This window comes from Danio rerio, chromosome 6 (genome assembly GCF_052040795.2).
Source record: "Danio rerio strain M-AB ecotype USA chromosome 6, GRCz13ab, whole genome shotgun sequence".
NCBI classification, from domain to species: Eukaryota; Metazoa; Chordata; class Actinopteri; order Cypriniformes; family Danionidae; genus Danio; species Danio rerio.
Genome location: NC_141026.1, coordinates 58281591 through 58309269, shown reverse-complemented (window position 1 = coordinate 58309269; position 27679 = coordinate 58281591). Strand labels below are relative to the sequence as shown.

General features: G+C 34.7%; 2 protein-coding genes across 11 annotated transcripts in view; one reads left to right on the top strand and one right to left on the bottom strand.

Annotated features, from left to right (window-relative positions):
* slc12a5a (solute carrier family 12 member 5a) overlaps positions 1 to 27679 on the top strand; it is a 2560186-nt gene that overhangs the window by 293310 nt on the left and 2239197 nt on the right. The window lies entirely within an intron of this gene.
* Positions 1 to 27679, bottom strand: part of LOC137496031 (uncharacterized) — a 159503-nt gene that overhangs the window by 92638 nt on the left and 39186 nt on the right. For 6 of the 10 annotated variants that reach the window (XR_015494364.1, XR_015494361.1, XR_015494360.1 and 3 more), the window contains one exon: positions 14500 to 14576. The exons of the other annotated variants lie outside the window; for them this stretch is intronic. The gene's annotated coding sequence lies outside the window, so the exon portion shown is untranslated. The remainder of the gene's footprint in view (positions 1 to 14499; positions 14577 to 27679) is intronic. 10 annotated transcript variants of the gene reach the window in all.

The window sequence follows — 27679 nt, the reverse complement described above, 5'->3', positions numbered from 1 at the left end:
AGGATCATGGTGTGTTTGGAAGAGCCATTTGTGGCCAAGTTTTAATATCCTGGCTGATGTCTTGAGATGTTGCTTCAGTATTTCTCCATAATGTTCTTTCTTCATGATGCCATCTATGCTGTAAAGTGGACCAGACCCTCCTGCAGCAAAACAGCCCCACAACATGATGCTGCCGCCCCCATACTTCACAGTTGGGATGGTGTTCCTAGGCTTGTAAGCTTTTCCCTTTGTCCTCCAAATGTAACACTGGTCATTATGGCCAAACAGTTCAATCTTACTTCCATCAGACCACAGGACATGTCTCCAGAAATTATTATTTTTCACAGAGTATTTAGCAGATTTTAATCTGGCTTTTTTGTTGATTCTGGCTTGTTGATTTTCCCATGGTGTCACACAAGGAAGCAGTGTGTTTGAGGTTTTCCTTAAATACTATTCTACAGTTGTGCCTCCAATTAACTAAAATGTTGTCAATTAGCCAATCAGAAACTTCCAAAACCTTGACATCATCATCTGAGCTTTTTCAGAGGCAGAATAATCTTACTGTATGTAAACTTGACTTTCAAGAAAAGTTATAATAATTTCTCAACAAATATCTCTCATTATTCTGCTATTAAGCACAAGAGAAACACATTTGATAATCCAAACTTACGTAAAAGAGAAAAAGTTTTGTTGCATTAACATCTGACTTTTTTTTAAATGGTTATGTGCCTTTTTATACAATGTATGTAAACTTCTGCTTTCAACTGTGTGTATATATATATATATATATTAGGGATGGGAAGATTAACCGATATGCATCGATACGCGGTCATGCGCGTGCACGATGCGAGTGCATCGGTTGAGCAGCAGAGGATGAATGAAATTTTGGAAGCAAATCGAGATGCATCGGTTTTTGCGAGATGCATCGATTTTTCCGAGATACAGCTTATATTTTTAATATAGAATGTATTTTTTATTTATTAACAAGTGTTGTCAACCTGTTTTTGGCGCATAATTTAATCGACCTACATAAAGTAAGCCTTAGCAACGGATTTGCGGATGTGTACACTCACACTACAACTCAGTGTATCAGGTGTGCGGATGAAGCTAGTGGTGCGCCCTCAGAAAGCGCGAGAAGCAAAACAAACATATTCCCCACTGAGTTTTAAATCTAAAGTATGGCAAGCAACATTATGGATTTAAGAATGGACGACATGGATGGTGAGAAAAGCATTGCAAGTTTTTTTTTTTCCGTGCGCAACAGTTCTGCTCGCTCTACGCCAATAACGAATGCTATTGCATTGTTCATCTGCAAAGATATTCAGCCTAGTGTCACGGAGAACGAAGGTTTTAAACACCTCCTCCTGTTAATTTTTATTTAATTATAATAATAATAATATTAATAATAATAATGATAAAAATAATGGGTGTCACGGTGGCACAGTGGGTAGTTTGACCACCTCACAGCAAGAAGATTGCTGGTTTGTTATATTTTTATTAGCCTGTTGTTTACAGTGACAGTGATGTTTCAAAGCAGCATAACACTGCTAGTTCACAACCTTAAGTTTTGAATAATCAGTGGCAAAATATATCTTTGTAAAACTTGTTTTCATAGTTGAAAAGTTAAATCACAATTCTTGTTGTGCAATGCTAAATTTATTTATGTTGAAAGAGTGCAAAAATATATATATTTTTTAATATATATTGCACTTATACATTCTGTTTATCTTGAAAATACTTAAATAATATGTGCTATATGTTCTAAAATGGCCCTCTACTGTAAACTGACACTCTGGCTCTGAGAGAAGAGCCAGTTTGTAAAAAAAGTCTTGGTTTTGCTTGGTTTATAAATAATCAAACTCATTCAATGGCACAGCATCCTCTTTCACATCATCTCATAAACTTGATCTAATTAGTTAGTGCTGAAATATCGCATCGTATCGTGATATGGGTGTGAATCGTATCGTGTTGCATCGCAATATGTCACAAATGTATCGTTAATATATCGGATCGTATTCTTTGTATCGAGATGCGTATCGGATCGGCATTATAGCTTAGATGCCCAACCCTAATATATATATATATATATATATATATATATATATATATATATATATATATATATATATATATATATATATATATATATATATATATATATATATATTCTTTTTTTTTTTTACAAATTGTTTACATTTTTTTTTTACAAATAATATGCAAAAATGAGTGTTAAATAAATGCTTATTTTAAATAATATCCTTTGCCAGAAGGCATTGTGTCCCAAGGAGAACGGAAGGAGAATTAAATTGGAGTGGCCACAGAGAAGCTGGGCGTTTTTCAGGCTGGAATGTTAAATAAACAGTGTGCTTTTGTGTGGCCGCGCTGCCGTGTGAAAAGGTGGAGTGAGGACAGAGCGTTAACAGCGGCGGCTGGAGGCTGTCAATAGCCTGAGCAGGACAACCGGGTGCTTGTGTTCATTAGTGGAGTGAGAGGGTCCTGAGAAGCATTTGATCTCATACTGAGAGCCCACTGAGATGCAATCGCTAATTATCATGATCTAATGGCTGCTCCGCGTGAAGGAGCCAAACCTGGATCCCCGCTGTGACCCTTCACACACACTCACACACACAAACACAATTCCCTTCACATTCATGACTGCGATACACACACTCCAGCCAAACATTTAGCACAGCTGAGGTCAAGTTCACAGACAACTTCACTTTTGTAGACAGCTGCTTTCTAAGGAAGCATCAGCGTTGAAAAAAGTTATGTCTGCTTTGATCTTATAATCTCATTTAGAGCGATCACCAGTAAAAAAAAAAAAAAAAACGTTATAAAAATCTCAGGAACTGTCTAGCAAAGTGTTACCATAGCAATGATAACCAGCCAAAAACACCCTAGCAACAATGCAGCCCTTAAAACCACTGTAAATTCAACTAATGTTAGGCAACATCTTAGCAACCACATAGCAACATGCCAAACCCTTCATAACACTTAAGCCTGGTTTATACTTCTGCGTCAAGTGACCGGCGTAACTCACGGCGCATGCAACGCGGGTAGCTGTGCATTTATACTTCTGCGCGCTGTCTCTGTTGGTCTGCATTAACACTTCCGAAACGCTAGTTGGCAGTGAGGTGTATATGTTCCTCTGTGTCGAGTTTATTCACTGTTGTTTTGCTTTTCCTGAACACTTCCGGGATGTACAAGTGGCTCAAACTTGCTCATTTTGAGGCAGGAACCGGCGGACGTGCAACAACTTTAACTATGAGGTAAACACAAAACAAAACTTTCCATCAGGGGCTCCTTCACAGGACTCCACACTTGTAAACAATCGCTACATTGGGCTTGCGCGGCTCTCGGTCCGCCCAGACTCATCAGCGCTACCAAGCCGACCAATCACAGAGCTTGCGCTACGCGTTGTTGCGACGTGTAGTTTTTTTTTGTAGTTCATTTTTTTGAGAGGTGCACGTCAGCGACACCGACGGCCACGGCGAAGGGCTATGCGTCAATGCCGTAGCATACGCCGGCGTTTGACGCAGAAGTATTAAATCAGCCTTAAGTCGACAAGAATAAATGAAATCCAAAAGATAAATGACTGTGTAAAGCCACATAAAACACAACACAAAAATATGATGTATATGCCGAGTTCAGCAGCTAATCAGCCGGAATCAGCTGAGGGGAAGTGACGGCAACCAGCCGTCCTAGAGACCTAGCTGTCACTCAAGTGGCCACGCCCTTAATTATGCAGACTTAATATAACTTATATAAAGTTAACAGATGAGTTATAATAAAAATTCACCGCCTTACAGTTGTCATGAAGGGTAATATTAGCTTTATGAACCTAAATCGTTCTTTGTACCAGCCTGTAAACACCTTTTTTTCTGCTGTAAATTCGGCCATTCTAACAGTGGGGTCAACTGAAATTTTCTCCATATGGAGCCAGGACTATTGATGAATTGCAGTTTCAGTTACATCCGTATTAGCTTCATGAGGGTGAGCGGGAGGTTGCCGCTTGGTTTAGATTTGTCCACCCGTGGGGTTTTGTAATGCAATAATGCGCACCTTTTGTAAAGCTGCTTTGAAACAATAAATATTGTGAACAACACTATACAAATAAACTTGAACTGAGTGTTGCTAAAATGATTAGGTATGCTAAAAACACTCTAAGCAACCGCTTAGCAACACCCTGACAACCAGACACATCGCAAATCCAAAAATTTGTCACAAAATGTTGTTTCAGCCACTGTAATAAGTGCTTTCTCTCGCTCTCATCGCTATTTCTCCATCACGTAACCGGAGCTGGCAGCAGGCGTGTGTGGGATGCCAGACCAGGAGTCCAGACCCTCGAGGTGCATTAGTGTCTCTGTGCGTGTGTGTGTTTGTGTGTGTGTTTCCATGACTTGTGAAAAGCGCTGTGTGCGGGATGGTAAGCGAGAGGGACAGTCGTCAGAGCGGCGGGTGTGCGCACCACTGACACCTGTCACCACAGCTTACTGTGAAGACCTGCTGCCCGACACCTCCAGCGTTCCCCGCGCCCCGCCGCAGCTGCCCCGCCACAGACCGAGCTTTACCCGGCTCCCAGCACGGTTGGCGGGCAGAGAAAAGCACGGGACGGGGAATGTCTGCCTCGGAATAAAAAAGCGCCGTGTCCTTCAAAACAACATGCCCTGGAGAAGCAGAGGACCAGAGCGCAGCAACAGAGAGATCATTCATTTGAGCTGTACGGCGTGTCTTACTCAGATTAGACGGAGGAAATTAACAATCAGGAATTTGTTTGTAAATACACCAGATGTTTCGGATGCAAATGAGTTCATAGATGGCATCCCAGAAGAGTTTAGAAAATGGGAATGTGTTGCAATGCATTCTGGGAATTTGGGATACATGAACTTGGATCCCATTGATCTTTAAAGGTTTACTGTATAATATATACACTCACCGGCCACTTTATTAGGTACATCTGGTGTACCAGGTTGGACACCCTTTTACCTTAAGAACTGGCTTAATCCTTTGTAGCATAGATTCAACAATGTACTGGAAATGTTCCTCAGAGATTTTGCACCGTATTGACATGATAGCAGCTTTGTTGGCTGCACATCCATGATGTGAATCTCCCATTCCACCACATCCCAAATGCTCTATTGCATTGAGATCTGGTGCCTGTGGAGGCCATTTGAGTACAGTGAACTCATTGTCATGTTCAAAAAACTAGTCTGAGATGATTCACGCTTTATAACATGGTGCGTTATCCTTCTGGAAGTACACTGTGGTCATAAAGGGGTCACAACAATACTCTTTGAAGGCTTTGATGCTCAATTGGTACTAATGGGTCCAAAGTGTGCCAAGAAAAGAAAACATCCCCTACACTATTACACCATCACTACCAGCCAGAACCAGCCCCGTGCACACAATTTCCAAGGGGCATGTGCAGGATAAAATTTTAGAAGAGATATTGGGGGGTGGGGGAGCACTTTCTATCCTAGACTAAAAAGGGCATGTGCACTGAAAGGTTGAGCCCTATGTGTGCACGTGCATGGTCTGAACCATTGATACAAGGCAGGATGGATTCATACTTTCATGTTGTTGATGCCAAATTCTGACCCGACCATCCGAATGTGGCAGCAGAAATGGAGACTCATCAGAGCAGGCAACGTTTCTCCAATCTTCTATTGTCCAGTTTTGGTGAGTCTGTGTGAATTGTAGCCTCAGTTTCCTGTTCTTAGCTGACAGGAGTGGCAGCCGGTGTGGTGTTCTGCTGCTGTAGCCCATCCGCCTCAAGGTTGGACGTGTTGTGTGTTCAGAGATGTTCTTCTGCAGACCTCGGTTGAAACCAGTGCTTATTTGAGTTACTGTTGTCTTTCTATAAGCTGGAACCAGTCTGGCCATTCTCGTCTGACCTCTGGCATCAACAAGGCATTTGCGCCCACAGAACTGCCGCTCACTGGATATTTCCTCATTTTCTGACCATTCTCTGAAAACCCTAAATATGGTTTTGTGTGTCTGTGTGTATACTGTATGTATATTTATTTATTTATTTTTTAATTTCCCAAAATGATGATTCACAGAGTAATGTTTTTTTTTTCACAGCATGTCTGATAATATTTTGTCTTCTAAGAGAAAGGCTTATTTGTTGTGCTCAGCATAAATAGTACACCCTATTTTGAAAATTTAGATTTTTATCCATTTCTTAGTGAATATAGATAATATATTTTGGTGCATTTAAACAAAACAGATTTATTTAACAGATATATTTATTAAAATACCATTTTAGTCATCAAACATCTTTAGAAATAAACATTAAGTTTTAATTAAGACATTAACGTAAAGTTTAATTAAGTTTTAAACTCACTAAACAAACAATATTTCATTATGATGGTTAAACAGTTAAATTTGTAAAAAAAAAAAAAAAAAAAAAAGTATCATCCTGCTTTGACACAAAGAGATGACAAAGATTATTTGAAGTTTTCTGTGTTGAAGAAATAGAGATAAGGGCAGAGAAGAGGAAAATACTGTGTAAACAACATCGAAAACTCAAAGGAAGTGGCCATTCAGAGGCGTATCAAAGGGCAAAACATCTCATAATATACTTCCTGAATATACGTGAAGAATGAAACATTTTTTTAATGATGTGTTATCATACAGGAAAATAAATAAATGTCTCAAGCTAAATTGATTTTTAAAGAAAAAATAAATAAAATGGAAAACATAATACAAAGCAAATTTAAGTTATTCTAAAATAAAACACTATAACAAAATAAAATAAAATAACAAAACAAAATAAAACTATGAAATAAACTAAACTAAATTAACTAAACAAAAATTAATTCAAACAATTAAATGTAAAAAATACATTAAATTTTATTTTAAAATACGTTTAATTAAACTGAAAAAAGACCAATAAAAAAATGAAAAGAAAAACAAAAGTAAATATAAAAATTACATAAAATAAAACAAAACAATTATTTTTATTTAATTGATAAAGAAATTTAACAAATTTACTACATTAATTTAATTCAATAAAAACTAAATTAAATTAAATGACTAAATTAAATAAAAATAAAAAAATTTAAAATTTAAAATAAAACAAAACAAAATTGTATTTAATTATTTACAAACTAAATTAAATAAAATATTAAATTTAACTAAATTAAATTTGAAAAATGGAAAAAAATTTAATGAATAAAAACAAATGTAAATTAAATAAAAACTAAATAAAATATTATATAATATTAAATGTATTAAATGTGTTATATATATATATATATATATATATATATATATATATATATATATATATATATATATATATATATATATATATATATATATATATATATTTCTTCATTAATTTATTCATTTTCTTTTAGACTTAGTCACTTTATTAATCTGGGGTCTACATAGCGGAATGAACCGCTAACTTATCCAGCACATGTTTTACGCAGCGGATGCCCTTCCATCTGCAACCCATCTCTGGGAAACACCCATACACACTCATTCATACTCATACACTATGGACAATTTAGCTTTCCCAATTCACCTGTACCGCATGTCTTTGGACTGTGGGGGAAACCGGAGCACCCGGAGGAAACCCACGCGAACGCAGGGAGAACATGCAAATTTATATTAAAAAAATTAATTTTAACAATGAAAAATATAAACTTTAATAAAAAAATATTTAATATAAAATGATTTTATTAAATAAAAAAAAGAAAAATAACAAATTGAAAAAAATAAATAATTAAATAATTAATAATAATTTATTAAATAATAAATAATTAATAATAATTAAATTAATTAATAAATAGGGAAAAAATTATAATAACAACCTAGGTACACTACTTTATGGTGTCTGTTAAATATTTTCCTTTTGGTAACACATGACTTCCCTTTCCTGGACAGCCATGAGTCACAGAGAAAAACAAGAACACATGCTGCCATTGTTAAAAGTGTGACTATGATTTTATACCAACATGCGTGTATATGCGTGCTGTATATTTGCACACGCACACAAAAACTGTTTTATCCCACACTGCCTGCGCTGATGACCATAAAACAACAAGCGGCTCGCAAACTGACAGGCAGGATTTCAAGAAGCAACAGATAAGATTCAGAGCACGGATTACATGTTCTCTGCACACAACTTCTGTCTTCACCTCTGGATTTCACAGTTTACAAAGCGACAAAAGCCGCCCTCCACACACAGGCCTGCTGACAACATTTCCCACAATGCACTGAAACCCAAGCGCTGAACCATGAATGTCTTCTTCAATGCAATGCAATGCAAAAAAAATTTTGAAGGGGGGGGGGGGGGGGGGGGTTGGGGGGGGGGGTCTGCATTTAGACGCTTATGCCACATCTGGTGTGATCACAGCATTACAAACCTGCTGTTTTATAAACGTTTTAAACTTGTAAAAGTCCCAGAGAGTTAAACAGATAGCTTGATCTTAGTTTTTTTGCAAAAATAAAGTTCTGTGGATGTGTGAATACATGTTATTATAGAAACACGGTGCATACTAATCAATTTGGTGGGCGGGGAAAACTGCACTCCTACGTCACATTGCGGTGGGCCTCAAAATCACTGGGATTTGGGGCCTATTTTAACATCAGGAAATTTTTAAAAGAGACTTGTTGTCTTTGTGTCACTCCAATAAGACAGTGGACACACTACACCTATACACAGTTCTGTCCAAACAGCTTACAAAAAGTTGATTTTTATCACAAGTGGCCTTTAAGGGGGCTATTAATATTCAACTTAAAACGGCAAGTTAGGGTAATTAGGCAAGTTATTGTATAACGATGGTTTGTTCTGTAGACTATCGAAAAATATTCATATAGCTTTAAGGGGCTAATAATAATGACCTTAAAATGTTTTTTAAAAATTAAAAACTGCTTTCATTCTAGCCAAAATAAATCAAATAAGAATTTTTTCAGAAGAAAAAATATTATCAGACATACTGTGAAAATTTCCTTGCTCTGTTAAACATCATTTGAGAAATATTTGAGTATAAAATTCACAGGAGGGCGAATAATTTTGACTTGTAGGAACTGTAGAAGCAGTGACGCAGGGTTGGAGGTATGCAGCGAGGTGGAAATCTTTTTCCTTCTTTCTGCCGTAAACAAGACAAGTCACTGCAGGCTTTTTGGAGATGTTCACGCATGACAGGAGCGAAACACTGCGCTATTACTGCTTTATGAAGTTTAGCTGCACTTACTGACCTGCAGCATTCAGTTTGGCTCTGAGCCGTTTAGATGAGGAAACATGCAAACCATCCTGTTCGCTGAGCTGCTCGTAAAACTTTTACAGCTTGATTCATAGCATTGGTAGATACACTCTGGCAAACAACAAACAAGCACACTTCAATGCATACCTTCACTTTTCCTATGTGCATTTTATATATTATATGGGGGTGGCAAGACGGTGGCTTAGTCGTAAGCACTGTCACTTCACTGCAAGAAGGTTGCTAGTTCGAGTCCTGGCTGAGGCAGTTGGCGTTTCTGTGTGCAGTTTGCATGTTCTCTCCGTGTTGGCGTGGGTTTCCTCCGGGTGCTCCGGTTTCCCCCACAGTCCAAACACATGTGCTATAGGTGAATTGAATAAACTAAATTGGCTGTAGTGTATGAGAGTGTGTGTGAATGAGAGTGTATGGATGTTTCCCAGTTCTGGGTTGCGGCTGAAAGTGTAACACATATGCTGAAATAGTTGGTGGTTCATTCCGCTGTGGCAACCTCTGATGAATAAAAGGACATAGCGGAAGGAAAACGAATGAATGTATTGTGAAATATCATTTATTTCTATGACGAGGTGGAATTTCCAGCATCATTACTCCAAACTTCAGTGTCATGTGATCAGGCAGAAATGATTCTGAAATGATGAAATATTTCTGATTGTCAATGTTAATGTGTCACTCATAAACACAAGATTTTTCATTCACAAGATTATTGCAAGTCTTTATTGGTTTCTTTTAAAACTATGAAAAATAATAATAAATAAAATAATAAGCATATACACACACACACACACACACATATACATATATATATATATATATATATATATATATATATATATATATATATATATATGTATATAGGTTATATACATATATATATATATATATATATATATATATATATCTACATACATACATACAAACACAGATATACATAAATATATATTCATACATATATAGATAAATAAATACATATATAGAGAAATATATATATATATATATATATATATATATATATATATATATATATATATATATATATATATATATATATATATATATATATATATATATATATATATATATATATATATATATCCACATACATACATACAAACACAGATATACATAAATATATATTCATACATATATAGATAAATAAATACATATATAGATAAATAAATACATATATAGAGAAATATATATATATATATATATATATATATATATATATATATATATATATATATATATATATATATATATCCACATATATATATATATATATATATATATATATATATATATATATATATATATATATATATATATATATATATATATATATATATATATATATGCACACATACATACATACATTCATATTTAAGTTGATACATTACCCAGGGAGTAGCTTTTAGTGAAGTTAACGTACATTTTAAGAAGAGTAGCTAATAGCTTAGCTCACTACATTTTTCAAGTATATAGCGTGTGTTTATGTGTATGTATATATATATATATATATATATATATATATATATATATGTATATATATATATATATATGTGTGTGTGTGTGTATGTGTATGTATGTATGTATGTATATATATATATATATATATATATATATATATATATATATATATGTGTGTGTGTGTGTGTGTGTGTGTGTGTGTGTGTGTGTGTGTGTATGGAAACATATATATAAAATACTTTACAATAAGGGTTATATATATGTATCGTTTTACAATAAGTTTTTTTATTATTAAATAAGAATAATATTATTTTAATAAAACAATTTAAAAATGTTTTTATATAAAATGTATTTATTTTCTGTAGAGGTCAGTATATAATATACATGTATGTACGTATACAGTAAGTGTATTTGTGCATAGTTGTTTGTCTGTTTATATTATTTTGTTTCGGTCCAATACTATTCACTCTGTAAGTTTCATTTAGTTGTTCTCCCTCTGTCTATTCATATTGCTTTATTTACAAAATCTGTAACAATTAGAAAAGTGCAAAAATACTTCAACTGTTTATTTTAAAGTCAGAATTCTTAAACCCCTTTAGAATTTTTTTCTTAAATATTTTTAAAGAAGAGATTTAATCTTTTTAAAAAATATTTCCCAAATGATGTTTAACAGAGCAAAGAAGGATTCACAGTATGTCTGATAATATTTTTTCTTCTGAAGAAAGTCTTATTTCTTGTTTTATTTTGGCTAGGAAAAAAGCTGTTTTTATTTTTTTTTTAAACATTTTAGGGTCAAAATTATTAGCCCCTTTAACCTTTCTATATATTTTTCCCAATAGTTTACAGAACAAACCATCGTTATACAATAACTTGTTATAGTTATTGTAACGTAATGTTATTGTTACTTGTTTTTGTTAGTTTGTTTTGTTTTTTAAATAATAAAATTTCATTTGACGATAAAAATGCAGTCATTTATTTTATGCTTATTTACTATCAATTGTCCAAAAAACAAGTTAAAATCAAGTTGAAACTAAAACGTATTTAGGTCCCTAAAAATTGCATTGTTTTCAAGATAATATAACAATTACTTTTAAAAAAAAATCAATAGGGATCTACTTTAGCAACCTTAAACTCTTTAAAACTTTCTCTTTGGCTTGCTTGACCGGCAAAACGTCCACAAGACTCCTTCTGCCATTTCACTTCTACACATTCATCTACATAAGAAATCCTCACACCTGCCTCAACGCTGCTTCTTCCCATCATGGGACGCTATTATCTCTCAACGCAAACCCACACCTTCCCCAAACACGCACACACACACTCCCCTTCTCCTCTTCGCAACACGCCGTCCTTTGATGAGGAAAAACTGGCAGTAAATTCCAGCTCTTTCTGCGAGCTCCTTCTGTGATTAGCGAGGTTAACAAGCTTCCCCAGCTTAAGCTAATGAGAAGCGTCTATATGCAGGGGTCACTGCGGGCCCCCGCGCGCACACACACGCACACCCCTTCCTCTGCTTCTCCTCTTTATTCCTCCTTTCTTTCTGCAGCCGTCCGTCCTGCTGGGGACAGATGGGGGTTCTCATTAAGACAGGATGTACCAATGCGCCGTAAACCACTCTTTTTTTCTTCTGCTTTCTCTCTCTCTCTCTCTCTGAGAATCTTTGGTCTGCTGGAGATCAGTTGCAGATGTAGAGCGACTGGAAGCAGACACAGTGTCGGCCATCGCAGAAGGATCACCGCAGAGAGAAACAAACAGCTAAATTTACACACGGGACAGTTCTTATCGTGTTCTGGCTTTATAGGGTTATGAGTTGGCAATATGGCTCTCAAGGGACTGTTTTGCAACTGGAACATCCCAAATTGGAGTCGTGTCTATTTACAGTCTTTGTTGTTTGCTTTGACCTAAGAAATTAGAATCCACTCCATTTTCCTCATCACTATCCAGAAATAAAGGTATACGAGCTGTCACTGGGGTGGTACCTTTTCAAAAGGTACAAATTTGTGCCTAAAAGGTCCATATTAATACCTCAATACATATTAGTACCTAAAAAGTACAAAAGTGTTCTTCCTAAAATTTGTAGGTACTAATATATTCTTTTGAGGAACCAATATGGACCCTTCAAGTACAAATGTGTACCTTTACAGGGCTCGAAATGAACCTATCTAATAAATAAGCTTAAATCGAAATCGGATTTTCTATTAATTGCACAGCCCTACTTGAAGGAACACATTTGACACTGTTAAGGTACAGAGTGTCTTGTCACTGCAGTGGTACCGTCATAGATCAGATTTGTACCTTTGAAGAAGGTACAATATTGTATCTGCAGATTTAAAAACCAAAGGTACACTTTGGTTTCCCATGGTGCACATCATGTCCTTAAAGGTACAAAATGCAATGATACAAATTTGCTTCTTTGTCTTAAGGCTCAATTCTGTTCCATAAAAAGGTGCTGCCCCAGTGACAAGGGTTTGTACCTTCTTTGGTACAACACTGTACCATTTTTTTCTAAGAGTGCATCGACTTTATGGTCCTGCTGAAATCAAAATTAAACATTTTCTTGGCGATGTAACAACCAGTACACTCAAAAAAAAAAAAAATGTTTTGCAGCTTGTTCAAACTACTCAAATAAAATGAGCTGAAACAACAAAATTCTTGAGATTTCATTGGTACAACTTAACTTTTTTTTGTTTAGTCTACTTTAATTTGTAAAAACTTATAGGTTAACTTAATTCCTTCATGTTGTCCCAACATAAATTGATTGTGTGGAACCCAGCATTTTCTACAGTGTATATTACTCATTCATTCATTCAAAAAAGATTTTTTTGCTGCTTCTCCAAGCCTCTTATTTAAAATGAGTTGAAACGGCACAATTCTTGAAGATTTTGGAGGTTCAATCCTCTTAAATGTGTAAAAACAATTAATTTAACTTAACTGATTTGTGTTGGGAAAACATGACAAAATTGTGTGGAACCCAGCATTTTTACAGTGTTCATTTATTCATTTTCCTTCGGCTTAGTCCCTTATTCATTAAGGGTCACCACAGAGGAATGAACCACCAACCATTCTAGCATATGTTTTACACAGTGGATGCCCTTCCAGCCACAACCCAGTACTGGGAGGCACCCATACACTCTTACATTTATACTCAGACACTACGGCCAATTTAGTTAATAAATTCTAATTCTTCTATAGAGTATGTGTTTGGACTGTGGAGGAAACCGAATCACCCAGAGGAAACCCAAACCAACACGGGGAGATCATGCAAACTCTACACAGACATGCAACTGGCCCAGCTGGTACTCGAATCACCAACCTTCTAGCTGTAAGGCGACAGTGCTAACCACTTTGCCTCCCCTTTTTGTTCAATCAATGAAAATTGAAATAAGTATTGTTCAAAACATCAAGGACAAAATATATTATCTTGTGCTTCTATTCAATTTTAATGAATGTGTGTGTGAGTAAATGATGACTAATTTAGGGTTGAACTACGCCTTTAACTGTGTAAATCTCTATAAAGTAGAAAAAGTTTTTTTTTTTTTTGGGGGGGGGGGGGTCTTCTGATAGCAATCTTTTTTTTCTTTACTGAATCTGAGTGGTCTCTGTGAGAGTGTTTGATGAGTTTGCAGATGGAGCGGTGCAGTAAATCAGCTGTCAGTCAGCAGCAAACTGACTCCACACAGCAGCACAGACAAGCCTCTGCCTGCCGCTGTGTGCATCTGTCACACGTTCACATGGAGAAAAGATAACACACTCCATGCTGAGTAACAGGAAAACACACACAATAATGCAGCTTGTTTTTGCCATTTTAACATCTACTTACATTTTAAGTGTGACATGTTGAAATGGACCACGGGACTCTCAGCAGCAGAAAGCATCATAGTTGGTAAACCTGGAGGACTGTTAAAAGAAATGCAGGGTTTCACACAATTCATTCATGCTGTCCAATTAAAAATGATTAAGTCAATATAACAAATTTAAGTGGGTTGAACTTAACCAGTTAAACTCTGCTGTTATTTTAGGATTTCTGCCTGGATTTTGCCTACTTAAATTTAAAAGCTTCCCAAATCCACATGCAGACGTGTAAATGCAAAAAATTGGTATCATAAAAAAAAAAAACTTTGAATTTTCATAAAACACTATTGAAAGTGTTTTTAATATCTGTATATGTTGTCTGTGTTATAATAAACCCTTAAAAAAAGAGGCGCTTTTTGTATATATATTTTTTTTTTATTGACTCAAATTTGAAAGTGTACTTTTTAGGTTGTGTGTGGTCTAGCATGCTGTAATTAATTTTGGTGGTTCCTGCACATGTCTGTAATCATAGAAAAAAAGAAAAATGTCTCCATCATAATCTATGCAAAAGTTATTGTATTCCAACTGGTGAGAGGTGCTGTACAAGCCACAGGGATCAATCATTGTTTTCATATTTCACTATTCTTTTGTTTGATCAAACATAATTCACTGTGTTTGGACCACGTCAGACATATAAAAGGATTACTTATGCACATCACCTCAAAAACAGAGGAGAATGGCCCTGAAGCGCACAGCATAAGGTAAGAGATGACAGCTGTCTGTGCTATCTGGGGCTGCTTATTGATCATAAATGTATTGTTTTCACTTCTGTGCCATGGAAACACCGCGATTCATTCGGCAACTGTTTGATACGTGAATATAATTCAGTAAAAAGAAAGCTAGAACCGTATGAGCACGGGCAAGAGCTTTCATTTGAGCTATAACTTGTACATGTGTCATGAAAAATATGAAAATGAACCAATGTTCAATACCCAGCTCGGGTATCCAGAATACTGTGTATTTAAGTGTAAATAACTTTTGTACAGTAGAATAAAAAACCAAAGGGATGCATATGTGCATAAAATATAGATTCTACACTTTCAAACGAAACCACTTAATGGGCAATCTCACGGCAAATGGTAACTTTTTTATTTAGTGGCTAATTCGTATGTATTCTTACGATCAAACTTGTACAATTTAGAACGATTTGCTCATCACCCAATGGCGGTTGGGGTTAGGGGTGGGTGCCACGCCTCCTTTTTAAAATCGTACATTTTCGTACGACTGAAGGAATTTGTACGAATTAGCCACTAAATTGACAAAATGTAAAATACGTGCGTTTACTCGTGAGATAAGGCTGAATGTAAAATAGCATGGTCATTATTGTATAAATACATATTTTTAAATAATACTAATAACTTTTAATCTTTAATAAATAATCTAATCTTGCGGTGTGACTATTCCAAAAACATTACGATATCAATGCTAAAATATGCATAAATTATAATAAATTACATGAAAAAAACAAACAAATAAAGTGCTGTTTACAGAAATTAAACAATCAAATGTAAAATAACATGGTCATCGTTGTACAAATTATTATATATATATATTAATCTGTAATAAATCATCTAATCCTTTGATGTGACTATTGCGGATACATGCATTGCGATATCAATGCTCAAATTATATAGAAGCATGTTTGACATGATTCCATATGCGGTGTGAAATGCATGCAATAAAATTGCAGCCTTTGCATTTGGATAACAGGGTGAAAAGCTCAATCGACGTTGTCAGATGAGCCTAATGCCCATATTATTTATCACATATGTGTACATAACACTGACACAGAGCCATGTCTGAGGTTTTGCATGTATATATGTGTGTCTTTCTGTTCATATTAAACTCATGCGCTGTCGCTGAAGGGTGGACGTCAAACACGATGGAGGAAAATGAAGAGAGAATAATGAGGACGGCTGTAATGATAATTCAATTAAGAGGAGCAGGAGGAAGCTTCTGTTCGGATGTAATTGAGTGCAGCTCCTCTGGCAGGAGGCGTGGCTTCAGTCCTGAGGGCGGGTCACTTCATTAACTAATTAATTCACTAGACTCATCTGCATAGCCAAAGGCCTGAGAGAAAGACAATCAAAATCAACTTCTTCTGATTCACTGGAAGCTTTTGACCTTCCCGTGTCTTGAATTATATACGGCTCCGTTTCAGATCCTTGTGAGCGGCCTAGAAGGCACAATAAGCGCACTTCTGATGTAAAACTGGTTTAATTAATTTGATTTGCTAGATTTTTTAAAATAAAATACATGTCTTTATTCATTCGTTTTCCTTAGGCTTAGTCACTGATTTAGTAGTAAAATAAAAAATAAAATGTGCATTTCTTTCTTGAGGACTTTATTGAACTTAATTAGTGAAATTATAAAATGAAATAAAATAAAATAATAAATAATAAAATGTGCATTTCTTTTTTGAGGAATTCATTGATTCTAATTAGTGGAATAAGAAATTTAAAAAATTAAATAAAACAAAATTAAATTAAATAAAAAATAAAATGTGCATTTCTTTTTTGAGGACTTCATAGGACTTCATTATGTAGTGAAATTATAAAATAAATCAAAACAAAAAACAAAACGTGCATTTCTTTTTTTAAGACTTAATAGGACTTGATAAAGTAGTGAAATAAAAATTTAATTTAATTTAATTTAATTTAATTTAATTTAATTTAATTTAATTTAATTTAATTTAATTTAATTTAATTTAATTTAATTTAATTGCCATTTCTTTTTTGAGGACTTCATATGACTTGATAAAACAGTAAAATTATAAAATTAAATAAATAAAATTAAATGTGCATTTTTTAGAACTCCATAGGACCTGATAAAGTAGTGAAATTTTAAAATAAAATAAGCATTTCTTTTTTATTACTCCATAGGACTTGATAAAGTAGTGAAATTACAAATAAAATTAAATTAAATTAGATTTAAACTAAATTAAATTAAATTTAAGCTAATTAAATGGGCATTTCTTTTGAGGACTCCATAGGACTTGATAAAGTAGTGAAATTATAAAATTAAATTAAATGTGCATTTCTTTTTTTTGAGAACTTCACAGGACTTGATTTACTATTGAAAATAATTAAAAAAATAAAAATATAGTTAATAATTATTAAGGTTCTATTTATTTTAATCATTTTATATATTGTGGGTTATGTTATTTATGGGTTTTGCCATTGTAATATTTTAGTTATATTACTATTTTATGTTATTATTTATTACTTAAGTTATAGCTTAATTATTATTATTATTATTATTATTATTAGGCTGGCTTGTGTAGCAAGCCAGACTACTGTTATCCTATTAAACTTATTATTATTTTTCTATATTATTCTTCTTCTGAGACTAAAAATTAAACTCTATCTCCTCCTAGGCCATTCAAGCTATGACCATCAAACTTGGGTCAGACCTCCGAACTATTCTGACTCGAGTTGCTATATCCTTTCCGACTGATCCGACTTTCGGTTTCCCGAAAAACGTCCCGGGACCGTCGGAAAAATCCCATAGACGTAACATTGGATCAAACTTTGTGACCTCATAACTCCGCATCAGAATGTCACACAGACTTCTAACTGGGCTCATTTAACTCAGACTATCAAACTGCCAATGACTGATCACCTTTAAACTTTCTGGCCACGCCCTAGCAACCACTTTTGGACCCTAGAAACCGTCCCATAGACTTCCATTGCAAAAGACTCTCATTGACTTAACATGGGATCAAACTTTGTGAGCTCATAACTCTGCATCAAACTGTCCTACAGACTAATGGCTGAGCTCATTTAACTCAGTCAAGCCAGCAGCCAATCACTGATGGCCTTTTAACTTTCTAGCCACACCCTAACAACCAGATACTGCTCCCTAGCAACTGTCCCATAGACTGCCATTAAAGAGGTTCAGACTGATATTGTCATGCTGCAGTGTGATAGAGACATGGGGGTTGTTTTTAACTGTTCATACTGGCAAGAAGCTTTGATACATCATCAGTCTAAGCTGTCAATCAACTCCATAGCAACAAAACAGACTAACCTAGCAACGATATAACAGCAGCTATATCTCAGCATCAGAACATCGTAGAGAAGCGGGGGTTGGCTTGTTTGACTCATGCTCATACACCATCTATCTATCTATCTATCTATCTATCTATCTATCTATCTATCTATCTATCTATCTATCTATCTATCTATCCATCCATCATGCTAAGGACATGCTAATTCATGCTAGAATCATGCTAGTTACATGCTAATTCATGCTAGAATCATGCTAGTCACATGCTAATTCATGCTAGAATCATGCTAGTCAAATGCTAATTCATGCTAGAATCATGCTAACAACATGCTAATTCATGCTAGAATCATGCTAGTAACATGCTAATTCTTGTTAGAATCATGCTAACAACATGCTAATTCATGCTAGAATCATGCTAGTAACATGCTAATTCATGCTAGAAGCATGCTAACAACATGCTAATTCATGCTAGAATCATGCTAGTAACATGCTAATTCATGCTAGAATCATGCTAACAACATGCTAATTCATGCTAGAATCATGCTAACAACATGCTAATTCATGCTAGAATCATGCTAACAACATGCTAATTCATGCTAGAATCATGCTAGTCAAATGCTAATTCATGCTAGAATCATGCTAAGAACATGCTAATTCATGCTAGAATCATGCTAGTAACATGCCAATTCTTGTTAGAATCATGCTAACAACATGCTAATTCATGCTAGAATCATGCTAACAACATGCTAAAATCATGCTAGTAACATGCTAATTCATGTTAAAATCATGCTAGGTACATGCTAACTCATGTTAGAATCATGCTAGTAACATGCTAATTCATGCTAGAATCGTGCTAGTAACATGCTAATTCATACTAGAATCATGCTAGTAACATGCTAATTCATGCTAGAATTATGTTAACAACATGCTAATTCATGCTAGAATCATGCTAGTAACATGCTAATTCATGCTAGAATCGTGCTAACAACATGCTAAATCATGCTAGAATCATGCTAATAACATGCTAAATCATGCTAGAATCATGCTAACAACATGCTAATTCATGCTAGAATCATGCTAACAACATGCTAATTCATGCTAGAATCATGCTAGTCAAATGCTAATTCATGCTAGAATCATGCTAAGAACATGCTAATTCATGCTAGAATCATGCTAGTAACATGCCAATTCTTGTTAGAATCATGCTAACAACATGCTAATTCATGCTAGAATCATGCTAACAACATGCTAAAATCATGCTAGTAACATGCTAATTCATGTTAAAATCATGCTAGGTACATGCTAACTCATGCTAGAATCATGCTAGTAACATGCTAATTCATGCTAGAATCGTGCTAGTAACATGCTAATTCATACTAGAATCATGCTAGTAACATGCTAATTCATGCTAGAATTATGTTAACAACATGCTAATTCATGCTAGAATCATGCTAGTAACATGCTAATTCATGCTAGAATCGTGCTAACAACATGCTAAATCATCCTAGAATCATGCTAATAACATGCTAAATCATGCTAGAATCATGCTAACAACATGCTAATTCATGCTAGAATCATGCTAACAACATGCTAATTCATGCTAGAATCATGCTAACATTATGCTAATTCATGCTAGAATCATGCTAACAACATCTATCTATCTATCTATCTATCTATCTATCTATCTATCTATCTATCTATCTATCTATCTTTTCATACTTTTTAAAACTGTTTAAATAAACTATTACCGTCAGGCTTTCACAAGCCAGCCTCAAAGTTTGTTCTCAAACTTTAAGAATCTAGTTGTTGTTGTTGTTGTTGTTGTTGTTGTTGTTGTTGTTGTTGTTATTATTATTATTATTATTATTTATTATTATTATTATTATTAATCATTATTATTATTACAATTTGAGAATTATCACCTTGGCAATAAACAAGAAAATATTTTTTTTCTGCAAATAATAATTTTATTCCAAGCTACAAAAATGTGTTTCATTAACTCCAATTAATCTGCTTGTATAATAAAACATATCAATTATTATATTTTAATAAACAAATAAAACCAGCAAACAAATTGAGAAAGCAGTGATATACATGTGTGTTATTTTTATTTTCTGTTTAAACAGCAAAACCTTTTTAATTTCTGTACCTGAATACCAATTGATTACACCCTGAAAACCATAAAGCACTGTTTATTTCACTCTTATATTTGCATATGACATGTCATGCATGATTTATCTACAAAATCATGGCAATCAATTGAAAATTAATACATGGTTTTAAAATGCTATTCAATGCATCTGAATTTTTTTTTTTTTTATATCGCAACATATATATTGCAGAAATACAAAATATCGCAATGTGCTGCCCTCACACACACAAACACAAATATATATATGAAATATACAAGTATACAGAATATATTAAAATCAAGTAGAATTAGGGCTGCAACAACAATCGATTAAATAGATAAAAATCTATTACTAACAGCATTGGCAACGAATTCCACAATCAATTTGTTGTGTCGAATCGATCACGGGGACGTTTGATCATAAAAACCCTTTAGTTCAGCGCAGAGCAGAGTGAACACAGTCTCTCTCGCGGACTGATACAGAGTTCAGCACCTCATAGACAAGGATGAGGAGGAAGGGAGTTCAACAGCAGAGTAAATAACTACAGAATCCTACTTTTGATCCGTTTTTAAGTGAGGACCGTAAAGTCTCTGGTGCGGATGTTTTACTCGTTATTCTATTTGACAAGCATGACAAGTTAGCGTTAACTCGTTTACCTTTAGAGCGGCAACTAAAAAAAAATCAAACTGAGCTTTGGCGCGATGTCTGAGCCAGAAAGAGCTTGTGCTGAGCAGAGCTCTCAGTAAGGGACCGTCACAAAAGTGCTTCGTTTTTTCACTTTTTTTTTTTTCTCAAAAACAAAACCAACTTAACTCTGCTGAAAAAGATATCACAATTATGCAGCGCTTTAACCGCCTAATGCTTATTAAATATTTTAGACATGTAAATACACACAAGTACTAGTAAAACAAAACATTTCTAAGAGTTTTTAAAACACAATGAAGTCCAACAAACCAAACAAACATAATTTGCTGATGTGTTTTATTCATATCAGATACACATTACACACAGTGAAAGTAACTATAAAGTTGAATCTCAAGTTCACCAGCCACTTACTTGCATGTATTTGGGGAGTAACTGTTGAATTTACGTGCTGAATGTTCTGCTTTTTATGAATGAGGCAAACGAGCAGCCGCAAGTAAATATAACGACGCCAATCTCACGTTATAGATCACGATCACTTACACGTTTATATGAACTGGTAAAACTTCTGTTTGAGATTATATCTCATTAATATTATTTTTCTAACCCAATTCGCAAATAATTTGACTTGTTTTAAAAAGACAATCACTTAATTTTAAGAATTTTTTTTTTTCAGAAAACAAGATAATTTTTTATGCTATTTCATTTGTCTAAGTATCTTGATTTTAAAATATTTAGACATTTGGATTGAAAACAGGACAAACTACTTAGTTTTTTATTTTATTATTATTATATAATATAAGTATTATTATTATATATTATTATTATATATTATATATATAAGTATTTTATAAGTATTATTATAATATATTATTATTCTATATTATATATGTACAAGTATTTTATAAGTACTATTATAATATATTATTATTATAATGAATAAACAATTGGCAATTAATGCATTTCTTTTTTTTATCAGATTCATCAGTTAAGCTGAAAAAAATAATCGACAGCTTAATTGATTATTAAAATAATCTGTAGTTGCAGCCCTAAGTAGAATATTTGCATATTTTAAGCAGAAGCCATATTGTTACATAGCGGATGCACCTCGCTACGCACATAAGGTTAAGGATGACTGCTGTTAAAAGAGGTCACACAGAGATCTCTTCCTGTTTCCCCTCGCTGTTGTGTGTGTAAGCATTCTGTAGAGTGTAAGAGTTCTCTGTGTGGCAGTGATATCTTTCTGTCTGAAACCTTTATCCAAAGTAATCTGGTGAGATACTCTGTTAAATACGGTAATAGGACGGTAACTTGCATTAGCAGTGGCTGATGGTTTAATTCCTTTCTACAACCGTTTCAAAGTAATCTGGTGAGATACTCTGTTAAATACGGTAATAGGACGGTAACTGGTATTAGCAGTGGCTGATGGTTTAATTCCTTTCTACAACTGTTTCAAAGTCATCTGGTGAGATACTCTGTTAAATACGGTAATATGACGCTATCCTGTGTTAGCTGTGGCTAAATGTTTACTTACTGCTGATTGATCAAAGGGAAGGCCCTTTTTCTTTTGCCCCGTTTTCTCATGTTTAATGGACAGTTATGGAGGGTAGAATTGTATATTTTATTTACGGAACTTTATTTTCGCTTTAGGTAAGAAATTCAATATTACGTAGCGTACCTTGTTTTGTTTGTCGTTTTGGCCTTTTTGTTTCCTGGTTCTGATACCGAAATATTTGTTTAATAAGTCTGTTATCCCTTTTGACAACTTGGCCTGTGTGTGTGAGTGCTTGGGAAACAGGAACGGGGACTCCGGGTGACCTCCGCTACGTAACACATATAAATGTATATTTGTGTTTGTGTGTGTTTGCATGTGTGCGAGCGTGCGCTAAACATGCTTCAAATACCAAAAAGAAACAAGTAAAATATATACATCGTATTTGGTATGAAAATTGTGTTGATTTATTTGTGTGTGCGAGGAAAGGGAGAGAGTGATAGAGACAACTGATATCAAAGCTAATGGTTATCTTCACTGTGTAAAAAAAAAGAAGAGCATCTGGTTTGGCAGATCATTGTGATTTAGAGAATTGTTTTGTTTTACGTCTTATTGTGATTAAGTGAGTGTTTAGTGAACATCCACTGCTGTGGTGAAGCTCTTCAAGAGTCTGTCTGTCTCCATTACACTTGAGCAGAAATGCAGTTTTGTGGTGTGCAGTGACTGCTGTGTGCCGATCAGAGTGTGTGTGTGTGTGTGTGTGTGTGTGTTCTTCAGGGTTACTCTGAGCTCTGGGGAAGGACAGCAGTGTGTGTGACAGTGTGATGATCACTGGAAGAGACAGAGATGTAATTTGCCCTTCCAACACCACAGGCTCTTGCATAATATGCCCTCCTTCCAGTCCATGAGTGCAGAAGAGCTTGTGTGTCCAGTATATGTGAAAGATGCGCTTTTCAAACAGCACACACAATTATTCTTATTACTTGCACTGCATCTATATCTTTTCTTCTTTGAAATTTTGGATTTGTAAGCGTATTACTGTTATTATTATTGTTATTATTATTATTATTATTATTATTTTTAAATATATTTACATTTAATTATTTTTAATTTTAAAAAAAAGTATTAAAATATTTTACATTTAAATATTTGTACATTTATTATTACTATTGTAACTAATATTATAATTTTATTATTGAATTCAGTCATTCATTCATTTACTTTTCAGCTTAGTTCCTTTATTAATCTGGGGTGGCCACAGCGGAATGAACCGCCAACTTATCCAGCACATGTTATGCACAGCAGATGCCCTTCCAGCTGCAACCCATCACTGGAAAACACCACATACACTCTCATTCCCACACATGCATATTTAGCTCACCTAATTCATCTAAGAGCATGATTGTACTGTGGGGGAAACCGGAGCACCCAGAGGAAACCGGGGAGAACATGCAAACTCCACACAGAAATGCCAACTGACCCAGCCAAGGCTCGAACCAGGCGATATCGCTACCCACTGCGCCACCACACCGCTCCTATTATTGAAATATTTAATCTAATTATTTTTTTAAATGCAATAATATTATTGATTTAAATATTTGACATTACATTATTTTACATGTGCTATTATTATTACTGTTTGCAAATTTTATATTTAATGATTCTTAATATGGCGAAGTAGTGGCACAGTGGGTAGTGCTGTCGCCTCACAGCAAGAAGGTCCCTGGGTCGCTGGTTTGAACCTCGGCTCAGTTTGCGTTTCTGTGTGGAGTTTGCATGTTCTCCCTGCCTTCGCGTGGGTTTCCCTCCGGGTGCTCCGGTTTCCCCCACAGTCCAAAGACATGCAATACAAGTGAATTGGCATAGGCTAAATTGTCCGCAGTGTATGAGTGTGTGTGTGTGTGTGTGTGTGTGTGTGGATGTTTCCCAGAGATGTGTTGCGACTGGAAGGGCATCCGCTGCATAAAAACGTGCTGGATAAGTTGGCGGTTCATTCCGCTGTGGCGACCCCAGATTAATAAAGGGACTAAACCGACAAGAAAATGAATGAATGAATGAATGAATGATTCTTAATATTATTATAATAAGTTTTATATTTTACATTATTCTTAATCATTTTTTTCTATTTATTTTAATATTTTATATTTAATTATTGTTACATGTATCATTATTTTTATTAATTATTTAAATATTTGACATTTAATTACTTTTAACATTTTTATTATTATTATTACTATTATTGTTATTATTTACATTAGTTCTGTCTTCATTTTATTTTACTTCTACATTATCTTAATCGAAAAAATAAATAATACCTATTAAGAAGCATTAAACAAAACAGCCAAAATGACCAAAATAGTAAAAAATTCTATAAAATGAAATGAAAACAAATAAATCAGATTATTAATAAATACTGTAAAGGAATATACTGGAATACAGCTATATATATATATATATATATATATATATATATATATATATACATACTTCATAATTCATAATTATTAGCAGAATATATTTTTTTTCTGGAAAAAGTCTTATTTTATTTTTAATAGAAATTTTAAAAAATTTAAAACTATTTTAAAGTCAAATTTATTAGCCCCTTTTATGCAAGTTTTTTTTTTTTTTTGATAGTTTACAGAACAAAACCATTATACAATAACTTGCCTTATTACCCTGACTAACTTAATTAACTAATGAAATATACAATATATACAAAAAAACAACAAACAATACAAATACAATATATATATATATATATATATATATATATATATATATATATATATATATATATATATATATATATATATATATATATATATATATATATATATATAATAAAAACACAACAAAAGTACCAAGGACCAAAGGTCTCCATAATCCTGGACCAGGCCGTATCCTAACCAGATACTTTACTGTGGTGGTCATGGAGGAGCAGAGAGCATGAGACTGATTCCTGAAGGACCCCTGAGACAGACAAGTCTCCACATTGATCCAGTAAACCAGCTTGATCAATCGCCGGTTACCTACTAACACATGCAGCTTCTCCACGATGGACGTCTAGCTTCTCCAGCACCTAGACTGCAGCTCTGCACAAGAAGTTCAGTTCAGTGTGGCTTAATTTTCACTGCTAAAAAGCCAAAAAACTGAAGAGCAATTCCACCGATGCGCAACTCCACAAGTCCCAAACCAAGCAAGCCAGTGGTGACAGTGGAGGAACAAACTTCACCAATTGACGAAAGTGAAGGGGGAAAAAACATGGAGAAAAACCAGGCCCGGGAATCACAGTGGTGCAGTGGGTAGCATGATTACCTCACAGCAAATAGGTCGCTGGTTCGAGTCCAGGCTGGGCCAGTTGGCAAGTCTGTGTGGAGTTTGCATGTTCTACTTGTGTTCCCATGGTTTCTTCCGGGTGCTCCAGTTTCCCCCACAGTCCTAACACATGCACTTTAGGTGAATTGGGTAAGCTAAATTATCCAAAGTGTATGTGTATGGGTGTTTCCCAGTCATGGGTTGCAGTGGGAAGCGCATCCGCGGCGCAAAACATATGCTGGATAAGTAGACGGTTCATTCCGCTGTGGCAACCCCTGATTATTAAATGGCTTAAGCCGAAAAGAAAATGAATGGATGAATGTAACCAGGTTCAGTTGGGAACTATCATTTCTCCTCTGGTCAAAATTCTTGGGCAGAGCTGCACTCTAGGCGCTGGAGGCTAGAGAAAGCTGGACGTCCATCGTGGAGAAGCTGCAGGTGTAAATAGGTCACCGGCGGGTGTTCAGGCTGGTACCAATATTAGTATACCAAACAATAAAAATCAAACTGTAAATAGAAGCTGTCGCACGCCACTCGCCAAATCCGTAACAGTAGTGGATTTGTGTGAGGCAGTGAGACTTTAAACTCTATTTAAATCTATGGGAATCATTGCAGTGGCGCAGAAATGAATGCGGATGCTGTTATGGCTTGCATTATCATATCAAAAAAATGATAAAAGAGTTGCTGGACTGCAGAGGAAAAGCATTACAACAGACACTGTGATGAATCGTCTCGGGTTTCTTTCCTGAATTGTGACCCAGAATCTGTGCTGTGAACGATGTGTGTGTGTAGGAGAAAAAAAAAACAATATTGTGAGAAAGTGGAAATATTAAACATGGTGAACAATGAAACTAACACAGACCTGCTGTGAGAAATCCTGTAAATAAAAACAGGCCTGCTTACTTGTGTGTGTGTGTGTGTGTGTGTGTGTGTGTGTGTGTGTGTGTGTGTGTGCTATAGGAGTGTTTATGAGCGAGTGAATATCTGTGATTATTTTATATGTGTGCTTTTATGTGTGTGTGTGTGTGTGTGTGTGTGTGTATATCTGTGGATATGTAACGTGATATAGTGTGGGCAAATGAGTGTTTATGAGTGCATGTGAGTAATTGAGCGAGTGTCTGAGAGTATGATTGTGTGTGTAAGTGTTTGTGAATATGTAATATGTGAATGAGTGAGAATTTATGAGTGAGTGTGTGTGTGTCTACGTGTTTTTGTGACATATCAGGACACAAGTCTGTATAATGGCATGGGTATGACACAGGTATTACAAAAAGGAGGTGAAATAGGAGGACATTGGTGGAGTCCTCATTTCTCAAAATGCTTATAAATCCTACAGAATGAGTTAAATCAGAGAGTAAAGCTGCACACAGTCTCCTGTGATGGTTGGGTTTAGGGGTAGGGTGGGGTGAGGGCAATTTAATAATAATAATAAATATAAGTAATAAAATATACGTTTGGACAGTATAAAATGATTGGAAACCTATGTAATGTCCCCACTTTTCACAGAAACAAACGTGTGTGTGTGTGTGTGTGTGTGTGTGTGTGTGTAGAGAGAGTTT